A 21,452-nucleotide genomic window follows, 5' to 3' on the forward strand; every position below is an offset into this window, starting at 1 on the left:
TATAAGCATGAGGAGAATTTAGCACGGATTGCAACAAGGAAATACAATCAATCAAGGAGCAATTTTCATAATTAAATTCCTTGAAATCCAAAATAGTGGGTTTAGCAACATCTAGGGTTTTGATTTCTTCAATCCCACTTTTATCAATTTTAGCATCAAGATCTAAAAACCCCGAATTCTTGGAACGCCTTATAGGTAAAGGTGGATCATATTCAGTCCCATCATTATCAAGATTCATATTGCAAAAGAAAGATTTAATAGGGGACACAACAATAACTTTTAGATCTTCATCTTTATTTTCATAGAAATTTGAAGAACACGCTTTCATAAAGCAATCTTTTTTAGCACGCATCCTGGCGGTTCTTTCTTTGCACTCATCAATGGAAATTCTCATGGCTTTGAGAGATTCATTGATATCATGCTTAGGAGGAATAGATCTAAGCTTTAAAGAATCAACATCAAGAGAACTTCTATCAACGTTCCTAGCCAATTCATCAACTTTAAGCAATTTCTCTTCAAGCAAAGCATTGAAATTCTTTTGCGAATTCATAAACTCTTTAACACTAGTCTCAAAATCAGAGGGCATCTTATTAAAATTTCCATAAGAATTGTTGTAGGAATTACCATAATTATTAGAGGAATTACTAGGATAAGGCCTAGGATTAAAGTTTCCTCTATACGCGTTGTTACCTAAATTATTCCTACCAACAAAATTCACATCCATAGATTCATTATTATTCTCAATCAAAGTAGACAAAGGCATATCATTAGGATCAGAAGAAACACTCTTACTAGCAAATAATTTCATAAGTTCATCCATCTTTCCACTCAAAACATTAATTTCTTCTATCGCATGCACTTTTTTATTAGTAGATCTTTCAGTGTGCCATTGAGAATAATTAACCATAATATTATCTAGGAGTTTAGTAGCTTCTCCTAGAGTGATTTCCATAAAAGTGCCTCCCGCGGCCGAATCTAAAAGATTTCTAGAAGCAAAATTCAATCCGGCATAAAATTTTTGTATAATCATCCACAAATTCAAACCATGAGTAGGGCAATTACGTATCATTAATTTCATCCTCTCCCAAGCTTGTGCAACATGTTCATGATCAAGTTGCTTAAAATTCATAATATCGTTTCTAAGAGAGATGATCTTAGCAGGAGGAAAATACTTAAAGATAAAAGCATCTTTGCACTTGTTCCAAGAATCAATACTATTTTTAGGCAAAGACAAAAACCAAGCTTTAGCATGATCTCTAAGAGAAAAAGGAAATAGCTTCAATTTAACAATATCATTATCAACATCTTTCTTCTTTTACATATCACACAAATCAACGAAGCTATTTGGATGAGTAGCGGCATCTTCACTAGGAAGGCCGGCGAATTGATCTTTCATGACAAGATTCAACAAAGCAGCATTGATTTCACAAGATTCAGTATTGGTAAGAGGAGCAATCGAAGTGCTATGGAAATCATTATTGTTGGTATTGGTAAAGTCACATAATTAGGTATTATCTTAAGCCATCGTGACAAGCAATCCAACACACGAGCAAACAAAAAGCAAGAGAAAAAGAGGTGAGCGAAAAAGAGAGGGTGAATAAAACGGCGACTGTGAAGTGGGGGAGAGGAAAATGAGAGGCAAATGGCAAATAATGTAATGCGGGAGATAAGGGTTGTGATGGGTACTTGGTATGTTGACTTTTGCGTAGACCTCCCTGGCAACGGCGCCAGAAATCTTCTTGCTACCTCTTGAGCACTGCGTTGGTTTCCTTGAAGAGGAAAGGGTGATGCAGCAAAGTAGCATAAGTATTTCCCTCAGTTTTTGAGAACCAAGGTATCAATCCAGTAGGAGGCTACGCGCGAGTCCCTCATACCTGCACAAAACAAATAACTCCTCGCAACCAACGCGATAAGGGGTTGTCAATCCCTTCACGGTCACTTACGAGAGTGAGATCTGATAGATATGATAGGATAATATTTTTGGTATTTTTGTGATAAATATGCAAAGTAAAATAAAAGCAAAGTAAAAAGCAAAGGAAATAACTAAGTGTTGGAAGATTAATATGATGAAGATAGACCCGGGGGCCATAGGTTTCACTAGTGGCTTCTCTCAAGAGCATAAGTATTTTATGGTGGGTGAACGAATTACTGTTGAGCAATTGACAGAATTGAGCATAGTTATGAGAATATCTAGGTATGATCATGTATATAGGCATCACGTCCGAGACAAGTAGACCGACTCCTGCCTGCATCTACTACTATTACTCCACTCATCAACCGCTATCCAGCATGCATCTAGAGTATTAAGTTCATGAAAACAGAGTAACGCCTTAAGCAAGATGACATGATGTAGAGGGATAAATTCATGCAATATGATAAAAAAACCCATCTTGTTATCCTCGATGGCAACAATACAATACGTGCCTTGCTGCCCCTACTGTCACTGGGAAAGGACACCGCAAGATTGAACCCAAAGCTAAGCACTTCTCCTATTGCAAGAAAGATCAATCTAGTAGGCCAAACCAAACTGATAATTCGAAGAGACTTGCAAAGATAACCAATCATACATAAAAGAATTCAGAGAAGATTCAAATATTGTTCATAGATAATCTTGATCATAAACCCACAATTCATCAGTCTCAACAAACACACCGCAAAAAGAAGATTACATCGAATAGATCTCCACGAGAGAGGGGGAGAACATTGTATTGAGATCCAAAAAGAGAGAAGAAGCCATCTAGATACTAACTATGGACCCGAAGGTCTGAGGTAAACTACTCAGACTTCATCGAAGAGGCTATGGTGTTGATGTAGAAGCCCTCCGTGATGGATGCCCCCTCCGGCGGAGCTCCGGAACAGGCCCCAAGATGGGATCTCGTGGGTACAGATGGTTGCGGCGGTGGAATTAGGTTTTTGGCTCCGTCTCTGGTCGTTTGGGGGTACGTAGGTATATATAGGAGGAAGAAGTACGTCGGTGGAGCATCGTGGGGCCCACGAGGGTGGAGGGCACGCCCCCTACCTCGTGGCCTCCTGGAAGCTTCTCTTACATAGGGTCCAAGTCTCCTGGATCTTGTTTGTTCCAAAAATCACGTTCCCGAAGGTTTCATTCCGTTTGGACTCCGTTTGATATTCTTTTTCTGCGAAACTCTGAAATAGGCAAAAAATAGCAATTTTGGGCTGGGCCTCCGGTTAATAGGTTAGTCCCAAATATAATATAAAAGTGGATAATAAAGCCCAATATTGTCCAAAACAGAAGATAATATAGCATGGAGCAATCAAAAATTATAGATACGTTGGAGACGTATCAGTCGCGGCTCGTCTTTGTTAGCGATGCCGACGAGCCTCCAGATGGTGGCTCTCCACTCATCGAGTTTTTCCGCAACAGGAGGGAAGTCGAGGAGCGACTGCGCACTAAGGCCTCTGCTGGCGAGGGTGGTGGCGAAAGCTGCATGGACCGTGACGCGCTCCGACTTCTAACCACGTTAGAAGGAGCCCTATCACGGTCGTGCGGCTGCGCGCCATTTTCGCCAGCGCCTCGGCGTGCATGCTGGTCTTCTACGTCCCGTGAATGATGCATAGGACTCTTCCTCCGGCGGCGCCCGGGGTTACTGGTGCAGTAGCGCTGCTCGTCGCGCTCAACCTAAGAGGAGCGCGCTGCGGGCGCCGGTGTAGGCATTTTGGAGGTCGCCATGCCGCCTGTAGGTGGCACGGCGCCGCCCTTGGAGGGCCCCGCGCCGCCTATGGGGCGCACGACTCCGTCTTTCGACTTGGTGGCATGTGGCTCATTGTCTTGTGCACGAACGACGCCGCTCACCAAGCTTTGGCTACCAGAGCGATGTGGGTGTTCGCAGGCAGCGCCTCAATTTCCATCCGCGACCACCCATTCGCCCGCCCGCCCTGGCACGGGCCGTTTGGCTCCGGATGAACCGATCGTTGTGATCGCCTTCTTCTTGGGAGCCATGGCGATGAAGAACTGCTAGACTAACTCCTAGAACGGATTTTCACAACTGCGCCCCCTACCTGGCGCGCCAAAGATGTCAGGGGAAACGACACCTATGGGATCACTGGGATCCCTTTTGCTACGGTTGGCGGGCGCGAGGTTGTGCAAAGAGCAGGTCTAGAAGCCAGCACGAGGACCGTTTACCCAGGTTCGGGCCGCGAGGATGCGTAATACCCTAGTCCTGCTTTGGTGTATATTTGAGTGCTCTTGTGTTCTTGAACTAGCTACGATGCGTGTGTCGTCCAAAAGATCCGAATCCTCCTTCAGTACGCCTCGGGCCTCCTTTTATAGTCAAAAGGGGCTGCCACAGTGGCACATAGGAGGTGGAAAGGTATACAGTGTACAAGCTTATCGCCTGTCATTACATGACAAAGTGCATTAAATGCGTTACTTAGGTGTCCACTTGCTTTATCAGGGGCGGTAACGAGGCCCGTCTCGTCCGTCGCCGCTCCGCCTTGCTCCGACACGCGTCCAGGCCAACGAGGCATCCAGCGCCACGTAGGATGGCAGGCTGCTGAGTTGGCGTGGTGGTAGGGTCTTCACGAAGATCTGTATGCCACCGCACAGGTGTTTGGCTAGTTGGATTAGTACCCACGTACTGCCACGTGGGTACTTGCTTCAGTTGCTGGGTTGGCCGCTGAGCTGGGGCGGTGATGGGGCGGCAAGGTCTTGCCGCAGTCTTGCGTATATTCCCGTCAAGGGTCTTGCCGGGGTCTTGTGAGCGCCCTCGGCAAGAGTCTTGCCGGGGCCTTGCGAGTGTCTTCGGCAAGGAGCCTTGCCGGGGCCTCGTGGGCATCCTCGACAAGGAGCCTTATGATTGTCTTGTCTTCTGGTCCTCATCTAGGATTTGTAGGCTCTCTGTCTTCACAAAGATCTGAATGCCATCATGCAGGTACTTCCCGAGCCTTGGTTCCAATGTTGTCGATGGTGTCGGAACTCTCAGGCTCGAGGGTGGCTGCGATGTTGGTGTTGGGCGAGCTGCCCCAGTAAGGCTCTTGCTGGGGCTGTGTAGGCCGCCCCGGCAAGGCTCTTGCCGGGAGGAAGCCTGTCTGATCGCTCGCTCTTCTGCACCCTTGGTGGGAGCGCTGATCTGGTAGCCTTGCACTTCTGCTTCCCTCCTCTGACCTGTTAAGTGTGGTCGCGGGTGTGGCTCTGACTGCCCATGCATAGGTAAAGGGGCACAAAAGAGAGCCCCTACTTTTGTGCACCGACAGGACCCATCATGAGAAAGCCATCCATCTCTCATCTTACTACCAGTGGGACCCATGACGAACCAAACCATCCCAATATCCAGTGGACATTGACATTTTCTAAACAACACTGTAATTTCCCATAACAATTTGTTACAATAATTAACACAACATTAGTTTAATAAAACAACAATAATTAAAATATGTCAGATCCAGATGAAATTAATTAAACATTACTCCACAACCATGTGGGGACCCCGACTCATAAGTCGTGATCACCGAATGCACGTGTATAGTGATCCCAGAGATCAATGCTCACTGAACACACATAAGCTGAATAACAAGAGTCTTACATCCATACATACCGTCTTACACAAATTATGACCATTATGGTCAAGTCTTACATAGATAAAGCCACAAGGGCTGAATACCAAATAAACTTAAGAAACGGAAATCTTCGTAGGTAAGTAGAACCTATGCCATATGGCTTAACCCTACATGCATTCTGACTGGGAAAGCGTCCTAGTTCGCATGTTCGTCTCCAAAGAACTCTTCTTCGAACTACTGCTCTTCCATGCCTGGCCAATTAAATAACCAGTGGCAAGCCAATGAGTACTTTGAATGTACTCGCAAGCAACCCATGATTGGAACAAGGCACAATAATGCAATGATATAGCACTAAGTTGGTAGTTTGCAGAAAGCTAGTTTTGAGTGCAATGGCATGATCTATCAACAAGTAAAGCATGCATCATGGGAGTACAGATATACGTATGGACAAGTTGCAGATATCAACATAAGCAGAGTTGGACACCAATCCAACTTGATCATCGTGACAAGTCATCCGACTTAACCAAATTAGCTTCATCAACACACACACACACACACACACACACACACATGTGGTTTGTAAAACTCTGGACGCAGTTTAAGCAGCACCGCCCAACTGTCCTTGACCGTGGACACGGCTATTCGAATAGTTTTACACTCTGCAGAGGTTGCACACTTTACCCACAAGATCCGGGGAACTTCCGTGTCATCCACGACCCGCGGTACCTCAAGTACCCGGGGTAAGCACCCGATCACTATCTTTCCCTAGACGACACTAACATAGAGTCCACTCGATTGGTAGTAACCCTCGTGCCCAACATTTCATATCTTAAAATTGTGGAGCCTCGCTCCCATATTCATCGCATACCACTGGCACGGGTTACCAACGATGTGTCCGATGCCCTGTGAAAACAGTCATGGCCGCCTTACCTGGCACGACCCCGTCCCGAGAGTGACTCCATGTCACCCCCGTCACTTGTAATGTGGGCACCATGCTAGTATCGGCCTAGGTAATCAATAATGCCCTTTCCCATATAAGGGTGGAGTGGTTGCGCATGTAAGGTTGGGACAGTCGACAAATATTAAATCTAATCCGTTTTCGAAAACACTCCCACAAAACTTGCTCCGGTACACCACTTCTTTAATAAGAGGTAATCTAGCTCACCATCTCCCTCGGGCATTAGTGGCACCCGACGGGGTTTTTGAGAAGTCCTTGAAAACAACTTGGTTTCCTTCACCATGCATATACCCATCCCATTTGCGCAGGAGCTACTTAGCATCCTAACTACACCCACTCGCATAACCCTCATAGAAAGGTAGGGTCATGCATCATGCAAGTGTCAACGAGAAAAGCAACGGAGGCAGACCACCTTAAGTGGTCACCACATCATCATGACTTCGATGCAAGCAATAAAAGTGCCATATGACATGCATAAAAAGGGTTTCTTAGACATGGTCAAAGGGCTGCTTGCCTTGTCCTTCAGAGTCTTCAAACCTTCTGGTCCATCTTCAAGTACTCCGTCTACTTCGCTAACTAACGACGGAAGCAATCACAATAAGCAACACAGCAAGGCAAAAATGAAAGTGCTCTAAAAATATGATGTTGACTTTTCTAGGACTTTTCTGGTTATATGAAAAATAACCAGAGTGATTTCATTGGATTTGGATCAGTGGATATTTCTGAACATTTCAATCCGATTGAATCAAGGGATTAATGGATTTGCAAGAAGTGTACAGAAACATTATTTTGAAAAATGAGCAGAGGCACCCATTTAACAAAGGATGATTTTAGAAGCACCTAGGAGTTGGTTTCACTAGATTTGGAGTTAAAATGATTTTTCTATGAATTTGGAAAGTTGGCAATATATGGAGAAATGGACCAATATTTCATGTAGCACGTAAAGTATTGGGAAAAATGTTCAAAGCCTAAGTTATGAACTTATAAGTATCTAGGAATTTGAGTCATGGAATTTGGATAAAAAAATGGGCTCTCTATGATTTCGACAGTTCATCACAGAAATGGAAAAACAGGATTTGATAAATGTTTGTGAAGAAAATCTTTATGGAAAAATATGCAAATTGCACCATGTGATAGATCATGAATTTATAAACTTATACAAATTTGAATCATCAAATTTGGAGTCCATTTGAGTTATTTAGGAATTTTTAAATATTTATGAAAAGGAAAAGGAAGAAAAGAAGTCAACCTTATAAAGCGCACTGGGCGAAGCCCAGCTAAACAGCGCCTACTGGGCTCGGCCCAGTGGCTCAGCTGCGCGAGGGAGGAGGTGACGCCGAAGGCGCACTGGGCAAGCGGATCGGCCCGAAGCCGTTTCCACTTAACCCGACTGGTGGGCCGGCTCGGTCGCCTCTGCCGCTGACGGGCGGGCCCCCTGCTAGCTGGCGGGGCGGTCGTCCTCTACCTCCCGCTCGAGGCAGAGCAGGGGAGGCAGAGCGCACGCCGGCGCTCGTCCGGCGATAGCCGGCGCCTCCGGCCGTCTCCCGCGGTGCTCCGCCTATGGGCGAGCTCAGCGCGGAGTGGCGCATCCGTTGGTGCAGGTCACGGCCGCTGGAGGGGGCCGAGGTGACCGCAGCTTTGACGGTGGCGGCGGAGGTCGTCGGCCATCCGGGGCTCTCAGCAGTCGTGCATCCCCGCGACGGTTTGTGAGGTGGGGAGGGTCGCCGGACCACGGGGAGTCTTTGGGTGGAGGAAAGGGAGGGAGGTGAGCTCGGTGTTGCTCGAATTTGAGCGAGCCGAAGTGGCGGCCGTGCGGTGGTAGGAGGAGAAGGAAGGCGCGGGAGGAGGAGCAGGCTGATCGAGGAGGTCTTTGGGGGGATGAGAGAGTGAACCGAGAGGGGAGAGGGACCTGGGGTGGCTGTATAAGGCGGGGCCATGGCGCACCGTGGGCGGCATCCACGGCCGCGGCCAATGCAGTGACAGGGGCCGAACTGGCACCCAGTGCCTTGTCCAGGGCGTTTGTAGGCATGGCCTAGGCCAAGGGAAAGGCAGAGGGAGAGCGGGGGAGGGCCAGAGCGTGCTCATTGGAGCTCTTGGGCGGCGGGCGCGCGTGCGAGCTGGGCGAGAGGAGGGAGAAGGAGGAGGGGGACCAGGCCGTGGCGCGTTGCGGATGCCGAGGAGAATCGTCGGGCGTGATGGGGAGGCCCGAGGTGGCCGGAGGTGCTTGGCAGGGGGCGGCTACAGTGCGGGAGCGCACTTTAGCGCGCTCCAAAGTGCCCAAATGGCCGGCATGGCCATTTTCTATGCAATGTGGGCGCGACCAAAGGTGTCTGGTAGCTCTAGGGGGGAGTAAAGAATGTGGGAGGGGCATTGGATGCCATGGAGGGCCACTGGAATGAGGAGGGAGGTGAGAAAGCAGAAGAATGCTGCTGTCCAGAAGGGTAAATGGGGATGTTTCACCCTTCAATCATTGAGCTGAGGCTAGGGAAGAGTTAATGGAGGTAGGAGGTGACCTGGTGGGGCAGCTGTGTTAAAAATTTGGGCTCATGGAGATTAGTGGAAGAGGTCAAAATGATGATTTTGGAAAAATGGCAGAAGGTGTTTGTTGTTGGTTTGGGCAAGAAAATGAATTCCACTTGCCATGAGAATTAACAGGATGGAATGGCACTTAGAAATAGGGTGTTCCACCAAATTTGAGCTCATTTGGGCAAAGTTGCCAGTGCAACTTTTGTAAACCCTAGAAATCAACAGAAATGGGTTTTCAAACATCTGGTCATGCAAAACCATTCTCCTTGATGCACCACTTGGTGTAGTGTCATCATTTGGAGATGTGCGCATGTGCACAAAAATTTAGGTAAAAAGGAGAAAGTTGGCAATGTAGAGTTGTTCAAGTTTGGTTCTGGACACATAGGGTTTTGGGGCACTTTTGTTAACCAAAATGATTTTGATTGAGATGAAACTTTGCAAGATCAACACATTATGCATATGTGACTTGCTAGAATTTTCTTGGATTTATTTGAAAATATTTCTTATAGAAATATTTCAAATACTTGAAATGAACAGAAATGGTTTTGGAGGGTTTTGTCCAATATTTTGAACATGACCATGTGTTGAAACTCATATATATGGAAAATATATGTCCACTTAGTCTCCCTAAATTTTCGCAAATATTTGTGAAACATTAGAATAATTTTACCCTATTAAAGACCATTTCTGGCCTAAAGAAAAAGTCTTTAAATAAAATAGCAAAATAACTTTTAAAATAATTATTTTGTGGTTTATGGGGGTCCTATATCTAATTAGAGTCAAATACAATTTTTGAAAGATTTTTCACATCCCGGATTAAGTACTTGTAGTTCAAGCCTTAACTTAGGGGTTTTTGGAAAACCTAATTTAGAAAATACTTTTTGGCCAAATTATTTTTACAAGAAAATACTATTCTGTTATATACACATGGCATGATAATTGGGCAAGGTTTTGGATCAAGGGGAAGGAGTATAAGAGTTGGAGGATTTATTTGATTTTTAGAGCACTTGCAAACAACACACAAAAAGCAAATCGAGCATAGTCCAGAACACTCAAAAGTTTTTGTCAAACCACATTTTGCATGATTTGTTGACTTAAGTGTTGTGGCATGAAAATTAGGGTGTGACAGACCTACCCCCCTTACAAGAATCTCGTCCCCGAGATTCCCAAACTAGGCATGGAAAGGAATACGAAAACTTGGATTTGGGGTAGTCTTCACTTCTTCAGATTGCTTCTGCTTCCGAGTAGTGCTCCATTGAATCCTTGGAGTGCTTGAGGGCGTGGCTTCGTGTATGACATTCTGCTTGTTCCCGGTTGCTAAGGGTCTCTTGCGTAAGTCGGGGTAGGCTAGATGTCAACGACTCGGTGATTGATGTCCTTGTAGATATTGGGTTAGTTAGGAAGTTAGAAGCACTTCTAGGGCTGTGACGCGTGGAGAACGTTGTGCACAATGGGTAACTCAGGTGGTAACTCCAGCTGGAAGCCGTCTACTCTCCGATCTTCTCGCAGTGATCTCGAATTGGGTCGATAATCTTGGTGTGAGCTTCACTTTGACATGAAAATGTTGGGTTCCTTTAAGAGGAGTGTCTCATAGATACACATGGTCTTCGATGCGGAAGTTTACCTCTTGGCGATGGTGGTTGGTATAGTTCTTCCTCCTTGACATGGCGGTCTTTAGATGTTCCCTAACCAGCTGAACGGTTCTTCTTCCGTCTTTGGGTAGGCAAGTAGGTCACCAAATAAAGATGACAACCAACTTGTCCAAGTACTCCATGAAGACTTGTTCATGGGGTACATAAAGTGGGATCGGGCATTGATGGTGGTCACGGTAGAGTATTGGCCAAGGTCTTCTCGGCCTAGAGCCAAAGCCTGTGGTCATGATCTGGCCATGTTGTGGCTTGGTAGGGCTTAAGGGTTTCAAGGATTCTAGGGTGCGAGTGAACGTTTATCATCTTATCCTTGAGCATAGTTTCTAAGATGCCAATCGTTCTATCTAGTCCTCCAAACAAATCACATCATATTACCGAAAGAATCATCCCGTATAGGTCGACTCCAATCATCACTCATGCTATTCATAACCTCATGACTCCCGAGAGGAGGTCTAACAAAATCATACATGTCTAAGATCCCCAAAATCATATGTATGGCCACCCCTAAGAATCCATGGGTAGAGCATACAAGCTGCTAAGCTTGAATTAAGCATCACAATCCAAGTGCTCAGCCTATTCTTCCCAAGGTCCAAGACAGAGCATCTCTATCCTAAGGAAACACGTCGTAAGCCACTCCAAGATCTTGTTTCCTTCCTATGAATCAACTCCAATAGCCCAATTACTTCCATCAATCACTACATAATCCATTAATTCTACAAATCCGATGTCTACGGTGTTCCACACGATCTCCTAAAGTTCCTATAATCCCCAAATACTTGAAAGGGCTTCCTTACTATAGTCAGTCCACCAATTTCCATCATCGGGGTCAATTAAACTCCAAGGTCATGCTTATATAGATCCCTAAATCAATTCCGACAATTAATCCAATCTCCTAATTTCTCGTCCACTGAGAAACATGGTATCAAGATCGAGATCATCAGTCTAAATCCAATTTACTCCGAACCATGTAGCCTTACTCACCACCTATACTCCATTAGGATCACCTATTTAAATCCAAATCTAATGTCTAACAGGAATTTCCTACATGTCTCCCCCAAGTCATTAGCGTAGTGCCAACTATCTCCTATCAATATCCCTTGGCTAAGTCCAATCCTCATGCTTCCAAGAATTTCAGCTTGCGATCATAATTTGCCCTACTAAATCCAATTTACTCAGGGGTAATGTAAGATATGCTACTCTATTGATGTGATCCCACCAAGTTCATCTGCCAACATGAAAGCCTCATAATCCACCAAATAGTCTCATATAATTCCTCAAAGTCATCGATATCAAGTCATTTGCCCTCTATTCCTATATCCTCAAATTGGTCTTCCCTATGGCATCGTTATTTCTTGTGCTATATTAAGATGACAATGTGCTCGCTCACTACGTCCACTAGTTTCATAATGAACCCTGTGTTATGCAAGGTTACAGAGGCTTAACTGATTTTCTTGTAATTTGCTGGTTAAGCTCAGGGTTAAGGATTCGAGTGAAGTCTCGAGGGGTCTAGGGATGGGTTTCTGATCTTTGAGGGGTAAACATAACTCTACGGGGTTGCACTGGGTCGAGGAAGCTATAGCAAAAAGTCTTCAGTGCTAGTTGGTCGTCGAAGTAGAATCCTGGGTGCATCTTGTCTTGCTGGCCTTCAGTTGAGGAGAGAGATGAGAGGGAAAATTAGCATAGAGGAGGTGGGATGCCTAAAGGGGGCTTCTATAGTGCAAGTGCAAACAAACAGGTGCAAAAAGGGCCAAACAGAAGAAACAAGGTAAGGAAGGTGATATAGTTGCGTACTTGTTGCCTAGGGCTAAAGTGCAACTGATATCAAAACACAAACCAAACAAATAAAAACAAGCAACACACAACCATGGTTCTATTCGAACCATCATATGGACTCGACTGCGCATAGGGGGGTACACGACTCATCCTACCCTAGGGGTTCTCGGACTCGGTAGTCGTGCCTTGCTCCATGCCTCGTGCAGTCTTCTGAGTTTTCCTTAGGTGTTGGTACGTCTCTTGTAGTTTTTTCATGAGACGGTCCGGGTTGATGCTGAAGAGTCTTCAACAACTTCTCGCCTGCTGAAGTGATAGGGTGAAGGTGGCTCCTCGTAGCTGGCATTGACTCGGTCTTCTGTTGTCTTATTAATCATGACGATCCCTTTTGTATTCTAAGGCGTCGGCGGTTCCAGGTGGCAATCCTTTATGCAATGACAATAACAAGGCATAGTAGAGGTCCAATCTGTCGGACACATTGTTGACAATATCACTACCGAGAGCGGGGGATGAAGAGAACCGTTTTCCTGCTCACTATAGTGAGGCGGACCAAATGGCAAGGTTCTCATCCACCGATGGTTGTCGATACAACAACGGTAGCGACAGAGTTACCCTATTAGCGATGTATATCATGATCTTGCATATCTTACACCCTGATCGTCGTAGGACAAGGTTGCATCATCCAAGGACAGTGTCAAGGGTGTCACCATCTTCTGAGTCTTGGTTTCCTCAATCCTTGAGAAGGTTTCTTCTGTCTTGTCGTGGTGTCGCCAAACTTGTGTTCAGAAGATGTGGGTGAATGTTTGGCAATGCGTTTTCCTTCTAGATTATCCACGAGGATTACAAGGAATCCAGTGGTCAGGGGCATGATGGTGCTAGCGACCATTTACAAAAGTTTTGAAGGGGAAGAGATCGATAAGGAAAAAATACCTCAGCTTTCGGAAAACTCTGAAGGGAAGAGAAGTATAGATAGTTTTGAAAATTCAGTAATAGTTTTGAAAATAGTTTTACCCTAACTAACGACCATGCTAACTAAGGCTTCCTACAGTCAGGATGGCTTTGATACCAGCTCTGTGGGGACCCCGACTCATAAGTCGTGATCACCGAATGCACGTGTACAGTGATCCCGGAGATCAATGCTCACTAAACACACAGAAGCTGAATAACAAGAGTCTTACATCCATACATACCGTCTTACACAAATTATGACCATTATGGTCAAGTCTTACATAGATAAAGCCACAAGGGCTGAATACCAAATAAACTTACGCAGCGGAAATCTTCGTAGGTACGTAGAACCCATGCCATATGCCTTAACCCTACAGGCATTCTGACTGGGAAAGCGTCCTAGTTCTCAAGTTCGTCTCCAAAGAACTCTTCTTCGAACTCCTGCTCTTCCATGCCTGGCCAATTAAATAACCAGTGGCAAGCCAATGATTACTTTGAATGTACTCGCAAGCAACCCATGATTGGAACAAGGCACAATAATGCAATGATATAACACTAAGTAGGTAGTTTGCAGAAAGCTAGTTTTGAGTGCAATGACATGAGCTATCAACAAGTAAACATGCATCATTGGAGTACAGATATCCGTATGGACAAGTTGTAGATATCAACATAAGGAGAGTTGGACACCAATCCAACTTGACCATCATGTCAAGTCATCCGACTTAACCCAATTAGCTTCATCAACACACACACATGTGGTTTGTAAAACTCTGGACGTAGTTTAAGAAGCACCGCCCAACTGTCCTTGACCGTGGACACGGCTATTCGAATAGTTTTACACTCTGCAGAGGTTGAACACTTTACCCACAAGATTCGGGGAACTTCTGTGTCATCCACGACCCGCGGTACCTGAAGTACCCGGGGGTAAGCACCCGATCACTATCTTTCCCTAGACGACACTAACATAGAGTCCGCTCGATTGGTAGTAACCCTCATGCCCAACATTTCATATCTTAAAATTGTGGAGCCTCGCTCCCATATTCATCACATACCGCTGGCATGGGTTACCAACGGTGTGTCAGATGCCCTGTGAAAACAGTCATGGCCGCCCTACCTGGCACGACCCTGTCCCGAGAGTGACTCCATGTCACCCCCGTCACTAGTAATGTGGGCACCATGCTAGTATCGGCTTAGGTAATCAATAATGCCCTTTCCCATATAAGGGTAGAGTGGTTGCGCATGTAAGGTTGGGACAATTGACAAATCTTAAATCTAATCCATTTTCGAAAACACTCCCACACAACTTGCTCTGGTACACCACTTCTTTATCAAGCGGTAATCTAGCTCACCATCTCCCTCTTGCATTAGTGGCACCCGACGGTGTTTTTGAAAAGTCCTTGAAAACAACTTGGTTTCCTTCACCATGCATATACCCATCCCATTTGCGCAGGAGCTACTTAGCATCCTAACTACACCCACTCGCATAACCCTCATAGAAAGGTAGGGTCATGCATCATGCAAGTGTCAACGAGAAAAGCAACGGAGGCAGACCACCTTAAGTGGTCACCACATCATCATGACTTCGATGCAAGCAATAAAAGTGCCATATGACATGCATAAAAAGGGTTTCTTAGACATGGTCAAAGGGCTGCTTGCCTTGTCCTTCAGAGTCTTCAAACCTTCTGGTCCATCTTCAAGTACTCCGTCTACTTCGCCAACTAACGGCGGAAGCAATCATAATAAGCAACACAGCAAGGCAAAAATAAAAGTGCTCTAAAAATATGATGTTGACTTTTCGAGGACTTTTCTGGTTATATGAAATTAACTAGAGTGGTTTCATTGGATTTGGATCAGTGGATATTTCTGAACATTTCAATCTGATTGAATCAAGGGATTAATGGATTTGCAAGAAGTGTACCGAAACAATATTTTGAAAAACGAGCAGAGGCACCCATTTAACAAAGGATGATGTTAGAAGCACCTAGGAGTTGGTTTCACTAGATTTGGAGTTAAAATGATTTTTCTATGAATTTGGAAAGTTGGCAATATATGGAGAAATGGACCAATATTTTATGTGGCACATAAAGTATTGGGAAAAATGTTCAAAGCCTAAGTTATGAACTTAGAAGTATCTAGGAATTTGAGTCATGGAATTTGGATAAAAAATGGGCTCTTTGTGATTTCTAAAGTTCATCACAGAAATGGAAAAACAAGATTTGATAAATGTTTGTGAAGAAAATCTTTATGGAAAAATATGCAAATTGCACCATGTGATAGATCATGAATTTATGAACTTATACAAATTTGAATCATCAAATTTGGAGTCCATTTGAATTATTTAGGAATTTTTAAATATCTATGAAAAGGAAAAGGAAGAAAAGAAGTCAACCTTATAAAGCGCACCAGGCGAAGCCCAGCTAAACAACGCCTACTGGGCTCGGCCCAGTGGCTCGGCTGCGTGAGGGAGGAGGTGACGCCGAAGGCGTACTGCGAGAGGGCGCTACCCAGCGGGGCAAGCGAATCGGCCCGAAGCCGTTTCCACTTAACCCGACTGGTGGGCCGGCTCGGTCGCCTCTATCGCTTACGGGCGGGCCCCCTGCCAGCTGGCGGGGCGGTCATCCTCTACCTCCTGCTCGAGGCAGAGTAGGGGAGGCAGAGCGCGCGCCGGCGCCTCCGGCCGTTTCCCGCGGCGCTCCGCCTATGGGCGAGCTCAACACGGAGTGGCGCATCCGCTGGTGCAGGTCACGGCCGCTGGAGGGGGCCGACGTGACCGCATCTTTGACGGTGGTGGGGGAGGTCGTTGTCCATCCGTGGCTCTCGGCAGTCGTGCATCCCCGTGACGGTTCGAGGAGGTGGGGAGGGTCGCTGGACCACGGGGAGTCTTTGGGTGGAGGAAAGGGAGGGAGGTGAGCTCGGTGTTGCTTGTATTTGTGCTAGGTGAAGTGGCGGCTGTGCGGTGGTAGGAGAAGGAATGCGCGGGAGGAGGAGTAGGCTGCTCGAGGCGGTCTCTGGGGGATGAGGGAGTGAACCAAGAGGAGAGAGGGACCTGGGGTTGCTGTATAAGGTGGGGCCATGGCGCACCGTGGGCGGCGTCCACGACCGTGGCCAATGCAGTGCCAGGGGCCGAACCGGCACCCAGTGCCTTGTCCAGGGTGTTTGTAGGCGAGGCCTAGGCCAAGGGAAAGGCAGAGGGAGAGCGGGGGAGGGCCAGAGCATCACGCGTGTGAGCGTGCTCATTGGAGCTCTCGGGCGGCGGGCGCGCGTGTGAGCTGGGGCGAGAGGAGGGAGAAGGAGGAGGGGGACCAAGCCGTGGCGTGTTGCGAACGCCGAGGAGCATCGTCGGGCGCGATGGGGAGGCCCGAGGTGGCCGGAGGTGCTTGGCAGGGGGCGGCTACAGTGAGGGAGCACACTGTAGCGCGCTCCAGAGCGCCCAAATGGCCGGCGTGGCCATGTTCTATGCAATGTGGGCACGGCCAAAGGTGTCTGGTAGCTCTAGGGGGGAGTAAAGAATGTGGGAGGGGCGTTGGATGCCATGGAGGGCCACTGGAATGAGGAGGGAGGTGAGAAAGGAGAAGAATGCTGTTGTCCAGAAGGGTAAATGGGGATGTTTCACCCCTCAATCATTGAGCTAAGGCCAGGGAAGAATTACTGGAGGTAGGAGGTGACCTGGGGCAGCTGTGGTAAAAATTTGGGCTCATGGAGATTAGTGGAAGAGGTCAAAATGATGATTTTGGAAAAAGGGCAGAAGGTGTTTGTTGTTGGTTTGGGAAAGATAATGAATTCCACTTGCTATGAGAATTAATAGGATGGAATGGCATTTAGAAATAGGTTGTTCCACCAAATTTGAGCTCATTTGGGCAAAGTTGCCAGTGCAACTTTTGTAAACCCTAGAAATCAACAGAAATGGGTTTTCCAAGATCTAGTCATCCAAAACCATTCTCCTTGATGCACCACTTGGTGTAGTGTCATCATTTGGAGATGTGGGAATGTCCACAAAAATTTAGGTAAAAAGGAGAAAGTTGGCAATGTAGAGTTGTTCATGTTTGGTTCTGGACAGAGAGGGTTTTGGGGCACTTTTGTTAACCCAAATGATTTTGATTGAGATGAAACTTTCAAAGATTAACACACTATGCATATGTGACTTGCTAGAATTTTCTTGGATTTATTTTAAAATATTTCTTATAGAAATATTTCAAATACTTGAAATGAACAGAAATGGTTTTGGAGGGTTTTGTCCAATATTTTGAACATGACCATGTGTTGAAACTCATATATATGGAAAATATATGTCCACTGAGTCTCCCTAAATTTTCGCAAATATTTGTGAAACATTAAAATAATTTTACCCTATTAAAGACCATTTCTGGCCTAAAGAAAAAGCCTTTAAATAAAATAGCAAAATAACTTTTAAAATAATTATTTTGTGATTTATGGGGGTCCTATATCTAATAGGAGTCAAATACAATTTTTGAAAGATTTTTCACATCCCATATTAAGTACTTGTAGTTCAAGCCTTAACTCAGGGGTTTTTGGAAAACCTAATTTAGAAGATACTTTTTGGCCAAATTATTTTTACAAGAAAATACTATTCTGTTCTATACACATGGCACGATCATTGGGCAAGGGTTTGGATTGTATAAGAGTTGGAGGATTTATTTGATTTTTAGAGCACTTGCAGACAACACACAAAAAGCAAATCGAGCAAAGTCCAGAACACTCAAAAGTTTTTGTCAAACCACATTTTGCATGATTTCTTGACTTAAGTGTTGTGGCATGAAAATCAGGGTGTGACAAACCACTAGTTAAATCCTAGCTAATTACATCCAATCAATTATTAGAGTCCGCACTCCGTAGGAGGATGAGCTCGCTGGAGCCAACTCAGTCGGAGCTGGAGCTCACAAGGTCCTCCTTGTCGAATGAGAATAGGAGGATGAGCTCGCTGGTGCCATTGTAATCGGATCCAGACACCTCCGTGAAACTACACCCACCATGACTTTTGTCCACATGACGGGCGCCAAGGTTGGCCATCGGCCACCGCCGCTGCAGCCCCCGCTGGCCTCCGATGGGATCCGTGGCCCAACGACCACCTAGGTTGGCCACTTACAAGATTGGTGGTGCCGCCAACGAGATCTGTGGTGCCTCTCACTAGGTGGTTGACCATCGACGGGATCCGCGGTGCCACCGCCACCGAGAACCCCGTTGGCCATCAACGGGATCCATGGCTCCACCACCGACCGGACCCGCAGCATCGTCGTCGCTGCCTACCACGCTACATCACGCGACGGATGGCACGGTTGGCCACTTACGGGACGGATCCATGGCACCTCTGCCTAGGTGGTCGACCACCGACGGGAACCGTGGCACCGCCGCCACCGGGAACCCCGCTGGCCTCCCCCACTGGCCATTGATGAGATCCATGGCCCCACCACCGGCCGGACCCGTGGCATCGTCGCCGCCGCCTACCATGGTCCATCATGCGATGGTCGACACGGTTGGCCACCGACCGAATCGACTGCATCAGGCCGCACGCGGGCACCGGTGTGGCCACCGACGGGGAGGTCGGCGTGGCTGGTTGCACAATGGCTCTGCTCGAACAATGGTGGCGGAGCACTGTGCGTGGGGAAGGGGATATGATTTGAGAGAGGGGGAGGGGATCTGGGACTAGGGTTTGACTGACAGGTGAGAATAAAAGGGAACCTGGGAGGGTGATGGGTCCCACTTGTCTGTGTCTCATCACAAAGTGAAGAGCAAGGACAAAATTGTCCAACAAACAGTCCACTGATGGTCAACCCACGGTCAAATGGCACTAACTGGACGGAACCGTGACGGAAGGACAAAACGACAAGAAGAGCAAAGTGGCTTGGGCAAGACCGAGTGTTTTCGGAAACTAGGGGCAAAACTGCCAACTGGGACTCAAGTAAGGGCACATAAATAATTATCCCTTTATTGTAACTTTCACACCCGTTACATGCATAGCACTGCAATGAGGTAAATACATCATACTAAAACTTTTATTGTAAATCACGAAAGAACTAAAGATCAAACCAAGAAAGATGATAATGATAAAAGTGATGGTGATACGATACCCGGGCACCTCCCCCAAGCTCGGAGCAAGCCAAGGGTGGTGCCCATACCTACTCAAGTTTCCTTCTATGGTGACGATGTTGATGAAGTGGTGGGCTTGTCGTCCATCTTCCCCGGCATAGGTTCCCCATCAAAGAAAGAAGAACGTGTCTCTGGAATCCTGTAATCTACAGCTAAGCTCATCCTTTTAACCCGGATTCATACTCACAATTTTTGTTTTGTAGTTCATAAACTTTTGGTCTGAGTTCTTCAATCAGGACATGGAGATTGTCGGTGGCCTCCCCGATCTTGTTGGTGTTCCACTTATGGCCATGAACCAAATCCTTGATCTTGCAATGGTTGGCATCAAGTCCACACTCCACCATCCTTAGGAACTTGAAGATTTCCTGCTCCACAATTTCTAGCCTGGCCTTCTTGTCTCCCTCCTTCTTTGGTCCTTGAACGTACCGGATGCGGTTCCCCTCATTAGGATGCATGGTCTAAGGGTGCTTCATCACCTCCGGAAGATAGGGATTGATGACCTTCTCAAATAATTTGTCCTTGGATGAGCTTGATGGCGACATGGCAATCTAGATCCTGACAGAAAATAGCTCGAAAAAAGAATAGAGGAGAAACTTGTGATATGGAGGTCAAAATAGTTGAAGATATATATAATGAATTTTTATCTTGGAGGATAATTCTCCGATAGGAAAACAAAGTTGGGAAGGTCCAGGAGGCCCCACCAGATATGATGGCGTGCCCCTAGGGGCGGAGCCACTTGATCTTGTGGTATCCTCATGGACCTTCTTGGGTGTTTCTTATTTTCCTAATTTTTTATATATTCCAAAACGGACCGAAAATAATTTTTATGGAATTTTTGGAGTCGGTTTACTTACCTTATCACGTACCTTTTCCTTTTTGAGGGTTCCGAAGTACTCCAGAAGGTCTCTTCGATGTAGTCTTCAAGTTCAGTTACTTGAATAATGACCGAATCAACGTTAATGGGGGTACCTTCAATATAATGTCTAATTCTTTGCCCATTAACCACCTTAGGGTTGCTTCCTTCGGCGTTATTGATCTTGATGGCTCTGGAGCAGTAATGCTTTTAACAATATACTGTCCTTCCCACTTAGAGAGTAGTTTACCTGCAAAGTATCTTAAATGAGACTTGTACGAAAGAACTTTATCACAGATATGAAATTCCTATTTCAGAATTGTTTTATCATGCCATCTTTTAATTCCTCTTTGAATAATTTAGCATTCTCATAAGCATGTGTCCTTGATAACCCACAAGTATTGGGAATCACAAAAGTTTTCGAGGGTAGGGTATTCAACCCAAATTTATTGATTCGACACAGGGGAGCCAAAGAATATTTGCAAGCATTAGCAGTTGAGTTGTCAGTTCTTTCGGATTCAGGGCTCCGCACACCCAAGAAAGGTTCGAACTCTGGGATGTGTGCAAGGAACTCAACCTCTCCGGCCAACCAGTTCGTCACCCCCATGGCCTAGCTTTATGAACAAGAAAGAAGAGGGATACATCAATTTACCCAGGTTCGGGCCACCTTGCGGTGTCAGACCCTACTCCTGCTTTGTGGTGGATTAGCCTCACGAGGGGCTGAGGATGAACTAGTACAAGGAAAGAACAACCTCACGAGGTATGCTCTGGTGTGGGTGTGGGCTAGTGAGGTGTGGGTCTCATCCAACCAGAGCTCTCCTTTATAGTGGTGGCTAAGCTATATTTATAGTGGCCTCGGTCCTCTTCCCTCGAACGAAAGCGGGAAGGGATCCCATAGTGGCCAATTTCGAAGGGGGACAAGTAGTACATCTTATCCTGACGAAAGGTGGTCTTCGCCTACAAAGTTTCTGGTCATGACGTTGTGGTGGGCTCGGTGATGACATCCGTCCTGCCGTCCTGGCGGTCTTGGTATTGTTGCACGAGAATGGAAACCTTTGGCTGATTCCTCGGGACCCTGCGCCTGCGCTTGCCTCCTTAGCACCAAAGAGGAAACCCGCACCTCTGC

The 21,452-nt window shown here is 46.3% G+C and overlaps 1 long non-coding RNA gene across 1 annotated transcript; it reads right to left on the reverse strand.

Annotated features, from left to right (window-relative positions):
* Positions 1–5,502: 5,502 nt before the first annotated feature.
* LOC123493529 (uncharacterized) lies at positions 5,503–8,474 on the reverse strand. The gene is made up of 2 exons (XR_006662046.2): positions 7,725–8,474; positions 5,503–5,768 (listed from the first exon to the last, which is right to left on the reverse strand). It is a non-coding gene; the product is annotated as an uncharacterized lncRNA (long non-coding RNA).
* Positions 8,475–21,452: the final 12,978 nt, after the last annotated feature.

The sequence above is a fragment of the Aegilops tauschii genome, chromosome 4 (genome assembly GCF_002575655.3).
Source record: "Aegilops tauschii subsp. strangulata cultivar AL8/78 chromosome 4, Aet v6.0, whole genome shotgun sequence".
Classification (NCBI taxonomy): Eukaryota; Viridiplantae; Streptophyta; class Magnoliopsida; order Poales; family Poaceae; genus Aegilops; species Aegilops tauschii.